Source organism: Salvelinus namaycush, chromosome 19, assembly GCF_016432855.1.
Source record: "Salvelinus namaycush isolate Seneca chromosome 19, SaNama_1.0, whole genome shotgun sequence".
Lineage (NCBI taxonomy): Eukaryota > Metazoa > Chordata > Actinopteri > Salmoniformes > Salmonidae > Salvelinus > Salvelinus namaycush.
Window position 1 is genome coordinate 18,905,636 of NC_052325.1, and position 16,093 is coordinate 18,921,728.

At 48.6% G+C, this 16,093-nt stretch overlaps 1 long non-coding RNA gene across 1 annotated transcript; it reads left to right on the forward strand.

Moving 5' to 3' along the window:
- Positions 1-1,392: 1,392 nt before the first annotated feature.
- On the forward strand, positions 1,393-11,376 carry LOC120064210. Its single transcript, XR_005478579.1, has 3 exons — positions 1,393-1,519; positions 1,940-1,978; positions 11,295-11,376. It is a non-coding gene; the product is annotated as an uncharacterized LOC120064210 (long non-coding RNA).
- The last annotated feature ends 4,717 nt before the right edge of the window (positions 11,377-16,093 follow it).

The following is a 16,093-nucleotide window of genomic DNA, read 5'->3' on the forward strand; positions in this document are numbered from 1 at the left end:
GGACATACTATCTCTGTGTCAGAGTGGGTGTACAGTACAGGACATACTATCTCTGTGTTAGAGTGGGTGTACAGGACATACTATCTCTGTGTCAGAGTGGGTGTACAGTACATGACATACTATCTCTGTGTTTAAGATGGAAAGCGTAGCTTTCAGAACAGAACAATGAAAAGCCTCATAACACTCTCCTTATTACTCACATTGGGGAGTTTCTTCTTGACAGTATTTTATATAATTATTGTATTTCTCTCAGATTGCTGTGACTGCTAAAGGAAGTAAGGACAGTATGAGACGTGTCTGTAGAGGTACGGCATAATGAAGGGAGAGGAGGGAGGAAGTGAGGACAGTATGAGACGTGTCTGTAGAGGTACGGCATAATGAAGGGAGAGGAGGGAGGAAGTGAGGACAGTATGAGATGTGTCTGTAGAGGTACGGCATAATGAAGGGAGAGGAGTGAGGAAGTGAGGACAGTATGAGATGTGTCTGTAGAGGTACGGCATAATGAAGGGAGAGGATGGAGGAAGTGAGGACAGTATGAGATGTGTCTGTAGAGGTACGGCATAATGAAGGGAGAGGATGGAGGAAGTGAGGACAGTATGAGATGTGTCTGTAGAGGTACGGCATAATGAAGGGAGAGGAGGGAGGAAGTGAGGACAGTATGAGATGTGTCTGTAGAGGTACGGCATAATGAAGGGAGAGGAGGGAGGAAGTGAGGACAGTATCAGATGTGTCTGTAGAGGTACGGCATAATGAAGGGAGAGGAGGGAGGAAGTGAGGACAGTATGAGATGTGTCTGTAGAGGTACGGCATAATGAAGGGAGAGGAGGGAGGAAGTGACGACAGTATGAGATGTGTCTGTAGAGGTACGGCATAATGAAGGGAGAGGATGGAGGAAGTGAGGACAGTATCAGATGTGTCTGTAGAGGTACGGCGTAATGAAGGGAGAGGAGGGAGGAAGTGAGGACAGTATGAGATGTGTCTGTAGAGGTACGGCATAATGAAGGGAGAGGAGGGAGGAAGTGAGGACAGTATGAGATGTGTCTGTAGAGGTACAGCATAATGAAGGGAGAGGAGGGAGGAAGTGAGGACAGTATGAGATGTGTCTGTAGAGGTACAGCATAATGAAGGGAGAGGATTGACTACTGCTGTGATGTTGATTGATGTGAGGAACATTTCTCACTGCAGACACATTTACCTCAGTAAAACATGTCTACTGTTACTGTGTGTTCTATCATTGATGATTACATGATGATAATTCTTATACACAGCACAACAATAGGAGGGAATATGTTGTGTGTGCGTGTGTGTGTTGATCCGTGCTCTCACAAAGTGCTCCTGTGTGTTTCCTCTTGTAGCCGTGGTGAAGAATCCTCCAAACAATCTGTGGATCATCGCAGCTGTGCTGGCCCCTATCGCCGTGGTAACGCTCATCATCATCATCATCACCGCCGTGCTCTGCCGGAAGAACAAGAGCGACTTTAAAGCCGACGCCATGGGCAACCTCAACCCCCGTGTCAAGGTGGGCAGAGACGCGCACACACACACACACACACACACACACACACACACACACACACACACACACACACACACACACACACACACACACACACACACACACACACACACACACACACACACACACACCAGGTAGAGGTAAATCCAGATGACAACCAGAGACACACACTGCAAAAAAAAATATATATATATTGTATGTCAAACCTTTTTAGGTTGAAATCAGCAGAATGATCTGCCAGTGCAGTGAGATTATTCACCTTGGTAAGACGGCAGGTAAATCCATTGTTTGGTTAAACCTAGCAGATCATTGCCTGTTTTTGCAGTGCATGTTTTCAGCCTACAGTCAAACTGTCAGAAGAAAGACGGGAGAAGGAAATGGATGATGACACGTATCTTTGACACTGTTTCTCTTGTTTTTCAGACGTCATATCGGAGGGATGTTACAGGATATTACCACCAGGTATCTACCTTGTGTCTCTCTGGTGTCTGTCCTTGTTGTGAGCTGTGTGTGTCACAGGAGGTTGGTGGCACCTTAATTGGGGAGGACGGGCTCATGGTAATGACTGGAGAGAAATAAGTAGAATGGTATGAATTACATCAAACACATGGTTTGATGCCATTCCATTTGCTTTGTTTCAGCCATTATAATGAGCCGTCCTCCACTGGTGTGTGTCTACTAGAGGAGTGCAGGGTAATGGGGTGTTTGACTGGCATATGAAATAAGGATATGCTGCAGTTGAAATAGAGTTTTGAATAGTCACTATTACATATGATGGGTGTGTTTGTTTAGGTGACTGTGTGTGTGCATTAGGGTTGGGTGGGATCCAGATGTTCATCACCTTATTCCATCCTTCTCTCATCCCGGGATTTACAGTATTATCAACTTAGTACACAAGGTGGTGCCAGAAAAAAATGGGCATCTATTACCAGAATGCTAACAAAATTATCACAAGTAATAGCGAATTTCCATGGAGGCTGCAAGCTAAATATGCTAACGAGTGAAAAAATGTAATATACAAATTGCTAAGACAGGCAATCCAGCACATAAAGTTATACATATATAGGTAGGAGCTGCCAAATGTCAAGCGATGTGAACGAGAGACATTGTGCAAATGAACAAAGTTTTGACACATGCTTGTCTGAAGGAAGAACAGTACTGGCTCTGGAGCAGCATGTGTACACACTGTGTCTGTGTGGAGTCTGGAGTCGCTAGGGCAACGGGCCTGCCTGGTAAGCTTGGAGAAGAGGGCGGAGGAGCAGATAGTCCGAGAACAGAGAGGAGAAAAAAACGCATAGGAAATCAAGATAGGGCTTTGACTTCTCAAACACGGCAGAAATCCAACACAATATGATGCCCCCTCACCTTATTAATTCAGCCACTTACTTAGATAACTAGCAAGTTAAATTTAGGGGTCTCGTTAACTGAGAATTTTGTGTTTTTCACGCAGGAAAAAATATAAATGCATAAGAAATATCTTGCTGTGTTTTTGTAAACACAGATGTAAAATGTTTCTTATTATAATTTCTGCTTGACAGGCATTCTATCAGCAGACAGCGCTCTGAAAAAGACTTGTTTTTTAATTGTAAGCTTATTACTTGTGTGACTGCCAGCCAAATAGCGTTGCGTGACTCCCAGCCAAATTCTTTTGTCATCTGATGAAAATGAATATATTTTCTGCCGAATGTGTTACACCAATGTATTTTCTGTGAAGGAAAACTATAGTTGCACGTCCCTGATCACTCTATTGAAGCAAAAACACTGTTGACTTTCAATATAAAACACGACCCCTGGCAATACACAGCTGGACACACCTGCTCCTGCTTTCTCCCATTGTGATATTTACAAACAAAACACGTGACTGGCCCAGCTGTTCTGGGGGACTACGGTAAGCTTTATAATTAAGCAATAAGGTATCTCTGAGGTTTGTTGTATATGGCCAATATACTACGGCTAAGGGCTGTGCATGGCCAATATACTACGGCTAAGGGCTGTGCCTGGACACAGCCCTTAGCCGTAGTATATTGGCCATATACACAAACCCCAGAGATGCCTTATTGCTACTATAAACTGGTTACCAACGTAATTAGAGCAGTAAAAATACATGTCTTGTCATACCCGTGGTATACGGTCTGATATACTATGGCTATCAGCCAATCAGCATTCAGGGCTCGAACCACCCACTTTATAATGTAAAATAATGTGACAGGTGAAATTAACACGATCTGCTTTATCTCCTATCATACTGCAGGTATTTACTTAAAAAGTAGCTACAAATATAAAAATGTATTGAAAAACCATCCCATGGCTATTTCCAAATACCTCGGTATACGGTATACCGCCCAAGCCTAGTGTGTAGACTATTATGAGTGAGGGAGGATGAGAGACCGCAACCAACCTAGCCGACTCACTCTGTAGTAGACTAAAAGCTGTGTGTATGCGTGGTGAATGCGTTGTGCGTGCGTGTACGTGCGCGCACAGTGCATGCGTGTGTGTGTGCATGTGTGTACTCTGAAACGAGCTCTTGGTTCATATTGCTGGAAACAAGGTCAGATGTTCTCATCTTAACTTGGGTAAAATAGGCTAGCCGAGACACTAATGATTCTCCTGGTCTCAGTACACAGTATAAATACACACAGATCCTACCCTATACCATTACACCTGACTCCCTTCTATATGTCTAGTAATGTATGTACTCTCATTGTTAACCTTCTAGACCTCATTTGTCTTTGTTTAAGAAGCAGACACACCACAACAAACACACACACACGCACACACTCCTGTTCTGACCTAGTTTACCACTGTATGCGTTGTCATTCGCTATTGTTTATACTCAGTTTGTTTGGCATTATAGATCAGTTAGTTCACCATTACAGTAATCCAATCACCAATGTTATTTTTCTATGCAAAGACATGGTCCATATTTGCAGTATAGCAGTATCCCAAGAGGGAGCTTTTGCCTGAACTTTAGTATGGAATAACAAGCAGGGATCAAATCACATTGTATTTGTCACATGCTTGGTAAACAACAGTGTAGACTAACAGTGAAATGCTTACTGATGGTCCCTTCCCAACAATGCAGAGAGAAACAACAGGTGTAGACTAACAGTGAAATGCTTACTGATGGTCCCTTCCAACAACACAGAGAGAAACAACAGGTGTAGACTCACAGTGAAATGCTTACTGATGGGCCCTTCCCAACAACACAGAGAGAAACAACAGGTGTAGACTCACAGTGAAATGCTACTGATGGTCCCTTCACAACAATGCAGAGAGAAAACAACAGGTTGTAGACTAACGTGAAATGCCTTACTGATGGTCCCTTCCCAACAACACAGAGAGAAACAACAATTATAGTAATAGAAAAATAGAAAGATAATAATAATACGAGGAATAAATCCACAATGAGTAATAATAACTTAGCTATATACACGGGGTACCAGTACCGACTAGATGTGCAGAGATACGAGGTAATTGAGGTAGATATGTACATATAGGTAGGGATAAAATGACTAGGCATCAGGATAGATAATTAACTGTAACAGCAGTGTATGTGATATTTACATTTAGTCATTTAGCAGACGCTCTTATCTAGATGAGTTAAAAGAGTTTAACTAACTATTTAGCAGTATTATGGCTTGGGGGTAGAAGCTGTTCAGGGTCCTGTTGGTTCCAGATTTGGTGCATCGGTACCCGCTTGCCGTGCAGTAGCAGAGAGAACAGTCTCTGACTTGAGTATCTGGAGTCTTTAACAATTTTTAGGGCCTTCCTCTGACAATGCCTGAGTATAGGAGGTCCTGTAGTGCCTTGTGGTCAGATGCCAAGCAGTTGCCATACCAAGCGGTGATGCAGCCAGTCAAGATGCTCTCAGTGGTGCAGCTGTAGAACTTTTTGAGGAGCTGAGGGCCCATGCCAATCTTTTCAGCCTCCTGAGAGGCATTGTCGTGTGCTCTTCACGATTGTGTTTGGTGTGTGTGGACCATGATAATTCCACAGTGATGTGGACACAAGGAACTTGAAGCTCTCGACCCTGCTCCACTACAGCCCATCAATGTGGATGGGGGCGTGCTCGTACCTCTGTTTTCCTGTAGTCCAGATCAGCTCCTTTGTCTTGCTGATGTTAAGGGAGAGGTTGTTGTCCTGGCACCATACTGCCAGGTCTCTAACCTCCTCCCTATAGGCTGTCTCATCGTTGAGGGAGAGGTTGTTGTCCTGGCACCATACTGCAGGTCTCTAACCTCCTCCCTATAGGCTGTCTCATCGTTGAGGGAGAGTTTGTTGTCCTGGCACCATACTGCCAGGTCTCTAACCTACTCCCCTATAGGCTGTCTCATCGTTGAGGGAGAGGTTGTTGTCCTGGCACCACGGGCCGATAGTCATTTCGTCAGATTACCTTGGCTTTCTTGGGCACAGGGACTATGGTGTTTTAAAAAAAATGATTTACATTTTAATTTAACTAGGCAAGTCAGTTAAGAACAAATTCTTATTTACAATGACGGCCTACACCGGCCAAAACCGAACAACGCTGGGCCAATTGTGCGCCGCCCTATGGGACTCCCCAATCACGGCCAGTTGTGATACAGCCTGGATTCGAACCAGGGTGTCTGTAGTGACGCCTCAAGCACTGAGATACAGTGCCTTAGACCTCTGCGCCACTCGGGAGACCTTGAAACATGTAGCATTACAGACTGGGTCAGGGAGAGGTTGAAAATGTCAGTGAAGACACTTGCCAGCTGGTCAGCGCATGCTCTGAGTACATGTTCCTAGTAATCCATCTAGCTCCTCCGGCCTTGTGAATGTTGACCTGTTTAAGGGTCTTACTACATCGACTCTGGAGAGCGTGATCACACTGTCGTCTGGAACAGTTGGTGCTCTCATGCATGTTTCAGTGTTGCTAGCATCGAAGCCAGCAATAGAAGGTATTTAGCTCGTCTGGTAGGATCGCATCACTGGACAGCTCGCGGCTGGGTTCCCTTTGTAATCCGTGCTAGTTATCAAGCCCTTCCACATCTGACGAGCAACAGAGCCGGTGTAGTAGGATTCGATCTTGGTCCTGTATTGATGCTTTGCCTGTTTGATGGTTCGTCGGAGGGCGTAGCGGGATTTCTTATAAGCGTCCAGATTAGTATCCCGCTCCTTTAAAGCGGCAGCTCTAGCCTTTAGCTCAGTGCAGATATTTCCTGTAATCCATGGCTTCTGATTGGAATGTGGGGGATGATGTCGTCTATGCCCTTATTAATGAAGCCGGTGACTGATGTGGTTAGCTCCTCAATGCCATCGGATATGAATCCCGGAACATATTCCAGTCTATCAACCATCAGCCAGTCTGTACAGTATATTGAGGTGGGTGTTATTGAGGCAGACACTGTGAAATGTGCTGGGGACCCTGAGGAGTGAACCCATGGGGTTAAACCTGGTTCTTGCTGTGTTGGAGCAGTCCAGTTGTCAATATGAGGGATGGACAAATACCTTGGGAATTTGCATTCTATCACATTTTTTTTTTAAAGTACATCACTTGGGGAAAAATGAATTGAATAGTGATACTGTGAATATCACCTCTCAGTGAGACTGTCATGCTGTGTGACTGCAGATGTAGCACTTCCCTCTATATCCCTCTGAGAACCACTCCTCTGACAGCCCTGCAGCCAGCACTTCCCCTCTATATCCCTCTGAGAACCACTCCTCTGACAGCCCTGCAGCCAGCACTTTCCCTCTATATCCCTCTGAGAACCACTCCTCTGACAGCCCTGCAGCCAGCACTTTCCCTCTATATCCCTCTGAGAACCACTCCTCTGACAGCCCTGCAGCCAGCACTTTCCCTCTATATCCCTCTGAGAACCACTCCTCTGACAGCCCTGCAGCCAGCACTTTCCCTCTATATCCCTCTGAGAACCACTTCCCTGACAGCCCTGCAGCCAGCACTTTCCCTCTATATCCATCTGAGAACCACTCCTCTGACAGCCCTGCAGCCAGCACTTTCCCTCTATATCCCTCTGAGAACCACTTCCCTGACAGCCCTGCAGCCAGCACTTTCCCTCTATATCCCTCTGAGAACCACTTCCCTGACAGCCCTGCAGCCAGCACCTCCCCTCTATATCCCTCTGAGAACCACCCCTCTGACAGCCCTGCAGCCAGCACTTTCCCTCTATATCCCTCTGAGAACCACTTCCCTGACAGCCCTGCAGCCCAGCACTTTCCCTCTATATCCCTCTGAGAACCACTCCTCTGACAGCCCTGCAGCCAGCACTTCCCCTCTATATCCCTCTGAGAACCACCCCTCTGACAGCCCTGCAGCCAGCACTTCCCTCTATATCCCTCTTGAGAACCACTCCTCTGACAGCCCTGCAGCCAGCACTTCCCTCTATATCCCTCTGAGAACCACTCCTCTGACAGCCCTGCAGCCAGCACTTTCCCTCTATATCCCTCTGAGAACACCCCTCTGACAGCCCTGCAGCCAGCACTTTCCCTCTATATCCCTCTGCGAACCACTCCTCTGACAGCCCTGCAGCCAGCACTTTCCCTCTATATCCCTCTGAGAACCACTCCTCTGACAGCCCTGCAGCCAGCACTTTCCCTCTATATCTCTCTGAGAACCACTCCTCTGACAGCCCTGCAGCCAGCACTTCCCTCTATATCCCTCTGAGAACCACTCCTCTGACAGCCCTGCAGCCAGCACTTTCCCTCTATATCCCTCTGAGAACCACCCCTCTGACAGCCCTGCAGCCAGCACTTTCCCTCTATATCCCTCTGGAGAACCACTCCTCTGACAGCCCTGCAGCCAGCACCTCCCCTCTATATCCCTCTCGAGAACCACCCCTCTGACAGCCCTGCAGCCAGCACTTTTAGTCTGCATGAAAACTTCACCACCATCCACACCTCTGTGTGTGTGTGTGTTTAAGACTTTTATATAAACCCCACTGTGTCTCTCTCCTCTTCTGTCTGGAGTCTGACTACATTAGAATATTTTTGAGAAGTCTTTGAATCTCATCTTTTTATTGCCCACTGTGATTCATTTAATTAGACATTAGAAGGAGAGAAAGTGAGATCAAAGAAGTCTTCATAAAAACGATGTGTATGGAGTTCAAGACACAGGATAGATATCCCATTAATACATGAACTAGAGTTCTGAAAAGTCATTTAGGCATTTTGGTTTTCTGTCTGAATGTGGTGTCTGTCTGACTGCCTGTATGTCTCTTTAAATGTGTGTATCAATCAATCAAATGTATTTATAAAGCCCTTCTTACATCAGCTGATGTCACAAAGTGCTGTACAGAAACCCAGCCTAAAACCCCACACAGCAAGCAAAGCAGGTGTAGAAGCACGGTGGCTAGGAAAAACCCCCTAGAAAGGTCAGAACCTAGAGAGGAACCAGGCTGTGAGGGGTGGCCAGTCCTCTTCTGGCTGTGCCGGGTGGAGATTATAACAGAACATGACCAAGATGTTCAAGTGTTCATAGATGACCAGCAGGGTCAAATAATAATAATTACAGTGGTTGTAGAGGGTGCATTAGGTCAGCACCTCAGGAGTAAATGTCAGTTGGCTTTTCATAGCCAATCATTCAGAGTATCTCTACCGCTCCTGCTGTCTCTAGAGAGTTGAAAACAGCAGGTCTGGGACAGGTAGCACGTCCGGTGAACAGGTCAGGGTTCCATAGCCGCAGGCAGTACAGTTGAAACTGGAGCAGCAGCACGACCAGGTGGACTGGGGACAGCAAGTAGTCATCAGGCCAGGTAGTCCTGAGGCATGGTCCTAGGGCTCATGTCCTCTGAGATAGAGAAAGAAAGAAAGAAAGAAAGAAAGAAAGAAAGAAAGAAAGAAAGAAAGAGAGAGAAAAAGAGAGAGAGAATTAGAGAGAGCATACTTAAATTCACACAGGACACCGGATAAGACAAGAGAAATACTCCAGATATAACAGACTGACCCTAGCCCCCCCGACACATAAACTATTGCAGCATAAATACTGGAGGCTGAGACAGGAGGGGAGACACCATGGCCCCGTCTGACAATACCCTTGGACAGGGCCAAACAGGAAAGATATAATCCCACCCACTGCCAAAGCACAGCCCCCACACCACTAGAGGGATATCTTCAACCACCAACTTACCATCCTGAGACAAGGCTGAGTATAGCCCACGAAGATCTCCCCACTGCACACACCCAAGGGGGGGCACCAACCCAGACAGGAAGATCACGTCAGTGACTCAGCCCACTCAAGTGACGCACCCCTCCTAGGGACGGCATGAAAGAGCACCAGTAAGCCAGTGACTCAGCCCCTGTAATAGGGTTAGAGGCAGAGAATCCCAGTGGAGAGAGGGGAACCGGCAGGGCAGAGACAGCAAGGGCGGTTCGTTGCTCCAGTGCCTTTCCGTTCACCTTCACACTCCTGGGCCAGACTACCCTCAATCATAGGACCTACTGAAAAGATGAGTCTTCAATAAAGACTTAAAGGTCGAGACCGAGTCTGCGTCTCTCTGTCTCCAGCTGTTTGCTTAGAAATTCTAGGGACAGTTAGAAGGCCTGCGTCTTGTGACCGTAGCGTACGTGTTGGTATGTACGGCAGGACCAAATCAGAACGATAGCTAGTAGCAAGCCCATTTAATGCTTTGTAGGTTAGCAGTAAAACCTTGAAATCAGCCCTTGCCTTAGAAGGAAGCCAGTGTAGAGAGGCTAGCACTGGAGTAATATGATCAAATTTTTGGGTTCTAATCAAGATTCTAGCAGCCTTGTTTAGCACTAACTGAAGTTTATTTAGTGCTTTATCCGGGTAGCCGGAAAGTAGAGCATTGCAGTAGTCTAACCTAGAAGTGACAAAAGCATGGATTACTTTTTCTGCATAATTTTTGGACAGAAAGTTTCTGATTTTTGCAATGTTACATAGATGGAAAAAGCTGTCGTTGAAACAGTCTTGATATGTTCGTCAAAAGAGAGATCAGGGTCCAGAGTAACGCCGAGGTCCTTCACAGTTTTATTTGAGACGACAGTACAACCATCAAGATTAATTGTCAGATTCAACAGAAGATCTCTTTGTTTCTTGGGACCTAGAACAAGCATCTCTGTTTTGTTCAAGTTTAAAAGTAGACAATTTGCCGCCATCCACTTCCTTATGTCTGAAACACAGGCTTCCAGGGAGGGCAATGTTGGGGGCTCCCCATGTTTCATCGAAATGTACAGATGTATGTCGTCTGCATAGCAGTGAAAGTTAACATTATGTTACCGAATGACATCACCTAGAGGTAAAATATATGGTGAAAACAATAGTGGTCCTAAAATGGAGCCTTGAGGAACACTGAAATTTACAGTTGATTTGAGGACAAACCATTCACAGAGACAAACTGAAATCTTCCCGACAGATAAGATCTAAACCAGGCCAGAACTTGTCCGTGTAGACCAATTTAGGTTTCCAATCTCTCCAAAAGAATGTGGTGATCGATGGTATCAAAAGCAGCACTAAGGTCTAGGAGCACGAGGATAGATGCAGAGCCTCGGTCTGACGCCATTAAAAGGTCATTTACCACCTTCACAAGTTTAGTATGTCTCTTTAAATGTGCATTTGTCTCTGTGTATACATAATATGCTGACCCTGTGTGTGTGTGTGTGTGTGTGTGTGTGTGTGTGTGCGTGCGTGCGTGCGTGCGTGCGTGCGTGCGTGCGTGCGTGCGTGCGTGCGTGCGTGCGTGCGTGCGTGCGTGCGTCATTAGATGGCCATTGAGACGGAAAGCTTGCATCCGTCCCTCACCTGTTTCCACTCATCTCTCTCCCCCCATCGTCCTCCCTACAGCCTGTCCAGGGATTTGACTATGCCAAGCAGCACTTGGGCCGGGTGCAGGGTGGGGAGGGAGAGACCCTCCCCGTGACCCAGGACACCCTGGTGCTGCCCCTGCCCATCCGGGAAGCCCACCTCTCCCTCTCCCTGGAGAAAGCCCTGCACCAGGACGGCACCGCCAACAAGAAGACCCTCAACTCGGACATACGCAAGAGGTACTAAAGTCACCTCACATGGCCATACAGAGGGTGTCATAGGAATATATCTACAGTTTAAACTACTTGTTTTGTGTTGAGCCAATCAGATGTGATGTTACTGAGCTGGATAAGCCTATTGTGCTCCTGCAGAGGAGAGAGGATGTGACTGGCTAGTCTCACAACCATCCTACTACCTCCTCTCTCCTCACTCTCCTTATACTCCTCTACCTCCTCACACACTCCTCTCTCCTCTCCCTCTCACTCCTATACTCCTCTCCTCCTCACACTCCTAAACTCCTCTCTTCCTCACCCTCCTATACTCATCTCCTCCTCGACCCTCCTAAACTCCTCATCGCCCCTCCTATACTCCTCTCCCTCACCCTCCTCATACTCCTCACCCTCCCTCTCCTCCTCACACTCCTATACTCTCTCCTCCTCACTCCTATAAACTTCTCTCATCCCCACCCCTCCCTCCTCCCCCTCCCACCTTCCTCTATACTCCTCTCCTCCTCACCCTCCTAAACTCCTCTCCTCCCCACCCTCCTAAATCCTCTCCTCCTCACCTTCCTTATCTCTCTCCTCCCCACTCTCCTAAACTCCTTCCTCCCCACCCCTCAAACTCTTTTCTTCAGCACCCTCCTAAACTCCTCTCCTCCTCACACTCCTCTCCTCCTCACCCTAAACTCCTCTCATCCTCAACCTCCTAAACTCCTCTCCTCCTCACCCTCCTAAACTCCTCTCCTCTCTTCCTCACCCTCCTATACTCCTCTCCTCCTCACACTCCTAAACTCCTCTCCTCCTCACCCTCCTATACTCCTCTCATCCTCACCCTCCTATACTCCTCTCTTCCTCACCCTCCTCTCCTCCTCACACTCCTATACTCATCTCCTCCTCACCCTCCTATACTCCTCTCCTCCTCACCCTCCTATACTCCTCTCCTCCTCACACTCCTCTCCTCCTCTCCTCCTCACCCTCCTATACTCCTCTCCTCCTCACACTCATAAACTCCTCTCTTCCTCACCCTCCTTTACTCATCTCCTCCTCACCCTCCTATACTCTTCCCTCCTCACACTCCTCTCTCCTTCTCCTCATCACCTCCTATACTCCTCTCCTCTCACACCCTAAACTCCTCTATTCCTCACCCTCCTATACTCCTCTCATCCTCACACTCCTATACTCCTCTCCTCCTCACCCTCCAAACTCCATCTCTCACTCTCCTAAACTCCTCTTCTCTCCTCCTCACCCTCCTAAACTCCTCTCCTCCTCACCCTCCTATACTCCTCTCCTCACCCTCCTATACTCCTCTCCTCCTCACCCTCCTCTCCTCCTCACACTCCTATACTCCTCTCCCCCTCACCCTCCTAAACTCCTCTCCTCCTCACCATCCTATACTCCTCGCCTCACCCTCCTATACTCCTCTCCTCCTCACCCTCCTAAACTCCTCTCCTCCTCACCTTCTAAACTCCTCTTCACTCCTCCTGACCCTCCAAAACTCCTCCTCACCCTCCTATACTCCTCTCCTCCCCCCTCCTATACTCCTCACACTCCTATACTCCTCTCCTCCTACCCTCCTAAACTTCTCTCATCCCCACTCCTCCCTCCTCTCCTCACTCCTACTTCCATACTCCTCTCCTCACCCTCCTAACTACTCTCCTCCCCACCCTCCTAAACTCCTCTCCTCCTTACCTTCCTATTCTCCTCTCCTCCCCACTCTCCTAAACTCCTCTCCTCCCCACCCTCATAAACTCTTTTCTTCAGCACCCTCCTAAACTCCTCTCCTCCTCACACTCCTCTCCTCCTCACCCTAAACTCCTCTCATCCTCAACCTCCTAAACTCCTCTCCTCCTCACCCTCCTAAACTCCTCTCCTTCCTCCTCACCCCTAAACTCCTTCCTCTCCTCACCCTCCTAAACTCCTCTCCTCCCCACCCTCCAAAACTCCTCTCCTCCTCATCCTCCTATACTCCTCGTCTCCCCACCTTCCTAAACTCCTCTCCTCCTCACCCTCCTAAACTCCTCTCCTCTCATCCTCACCCTCCTAAACTCCTCTCCTCTCCTCCCCACCCTCCTAAACTCCTCTCCTCTCCTCCTCACCCTCCTAAACTCCTCTCCACCCCACCCTCCAAAACTCCTCTCCTCTCATCCTCATACATCCTCGTCTCCCCACTCTCCAAACTCTTCTCCACCCTCATCTCCTCCTCACCCTCCTATACTCCTCTCCTCCTCACTCTCCTATACTCCTCACCTCCTCACACTCCTCTCCTCCTCTCCTCCTCACCCTCCTATACTCCTCTCCTCCTCACACTCCTAAACTCCTCTCTTCCTCACCCTCCTTTACTCATCTCCTCCTCACCCTCCTATACTCTTCTCCTCCTCACACTCCTAAACTCCTCTCCTCCTCACCCTCCTATACTCCTCTCCTCCTCACACTCCTAAACTCCTCTCTTCCTCACCCTCCTATACTCCTCTCCTCCTCACCCTCCTATACTCCTCTCCTCCTCACCCTCCTAAACTCCTCTCCTCCTCACCCTCCTAAACTCCTCTCCTCCTCACCCTCCTAAACTCCTCTCCTCCTCACCCTCCTATACTCCTCTCCTCACCCTCCTATACTCCTCTCCTCCTCACCCTCCTCTCCTCCTAACACTCCTATACTCCTCTCCCCCTCACCCTCCTAAACTCCTCTCCTCCTCACCCTCCTGTACTCCTAGCCTCACCCTCCTATACTCCTCTCCTTCTCACCCTCCTATACTCCTCTCCTCCTCACCTTCCTAAACTCCTCTTCACTCCTCCTGACCCTCCTAAACTCCTCCTCGCCCTCCTATACTCCTCTCCTCACCCTCCTATACTCCTCACCCTCCTCTCCTCCTCACACTCCTATACTCCTCTCCTCCTCACCCTCCTAAACTTCTCTCATCCCCACCCTCCTCTCCTCCTCACCTTCCTATACTCCTCTCCTCCTCACCCTCCTAAACCGCTCTCTCCCACCCTCCTAAACTCCTCTCCTCCTTACCTTCCATTTCCTCTCCTCCCCACTCTCCTAAACTCCTCCTCCTCCCCACCCTCAAACTCTTTTCTTCAGCACACCTCCTAAACTCCTCTCCTCCTACACTCCCTCCTCCTCACCCTAAACTCCTCTCATCCTCACCCTCCTAAACTCCTCTCCTACCCACCCTCCTAAACTCCTCTCCTACCCACCCTCCTAAATTCCTCTCTCCTCACACTCCTAAACTCCTCTCCTCCACACCCTCCTATACTCCTCTCATCCTCACCCTCCTATACTCCTCCTTCCTCACCCTCCCTCTCTCTCACACTCCTATACTCATCTCCTCCTCACCTCCTATACTCCCCTCTCCTCCTCACCCTCCTATACCCTCTCCTCCTCACACCTCTCCTCCTCTCCTCCTCACCCTCCTAATTCCTCTCTCTCACATCATAAACTCCTCTCTTCCTCACCCTCCTTTACTCATCTCCTCCTCACCCTCCTATACTCTTCTCCTCCTCACACTCCTCTCCTCCTCTCCTCCTCACCCTCCTATACTCCTCTCCTCCTCACACTCCTAAACTCCTCTATTCCTCACCCTCCTATACTCCTCTCATCCTCACACTCCTATACTCCTCTCCTCCTCACCCTCCTAAACTCCTCTCCTCCTCACTCTCCTAAACTCCTCTTCTCTCCTCCTCACCCTCCTAAACTCCTCTCCTCCTCACCCTCCTATACTCCTCTCCTCCTCACCCTCCTATACTCCTCTCCTCCTCACCTCCTCTCCTCCTCACTCCTATACTCCTCTCCCCCTCACCCTCCTAAACTCCTCTCCTCCTCACCATCCTATACTCCTCGCCTCACCCTCCTATACTCCTCTCCTCCTCACCCTCCTAAACTCCTCTCCTCCTCACCTTCCTAAACTCCTCTTCACTCCTCCTGACCCTCCAAAACTCCTCCTCACCCTCCTATACTCCTCTCCTCACCCTCCTATACTCCTCACACTCCTATACTCCTCTCCTCCTCACCCTCCTAAACTTCTCTCATCCCCACCCTCCTCTCCTCCTCACCTTCCTATACTCCTCTCCTCCTCACCCTCCTAAACTCCTCTCCTCCCCACCCTCCTAAACTCCTCTCCTCCTTACCTTCCTATTCTCCTCTCCTCCCCACTCTCCTAAACTCCTCTCCTCCCCACCCTCATAAACTCTTTTCTTCAGCACCCTCCTAAACTCCTCTCCTCCTCACACTCCTCTCCTCCTCACCCTAAACTCCTCTCATCCTCAACCTCCTAAACTCCTCTCCTCCTCACCCTCCTAAACTCCTCTCCTCTCCTCCTCACCCTCCTAAACTCCTCTCCTCTCCTCACCCCCCTAAACTCCTCTCCTCCCCACCCTCCAAAACTCCTCTCCTCCTCATCCTCCTATACTCCTCGTCTCCCCACCTTCCTAAACTCCTCTCCTCCTCACCCTCCTAAACTCCTCCTCATATCACACTCCTAAACTCCTCTCCTCCTCACCCTCCTAAACTCCTCTCCTCTCCTCCTCACCCTCCTAAACTCCTCTCCACCCCACCCTCCAAAACTCCTCTCCTCCTCATCCTCCTATACTCCTCGTCTCCCCACTCTCCTAAACTCCTCTC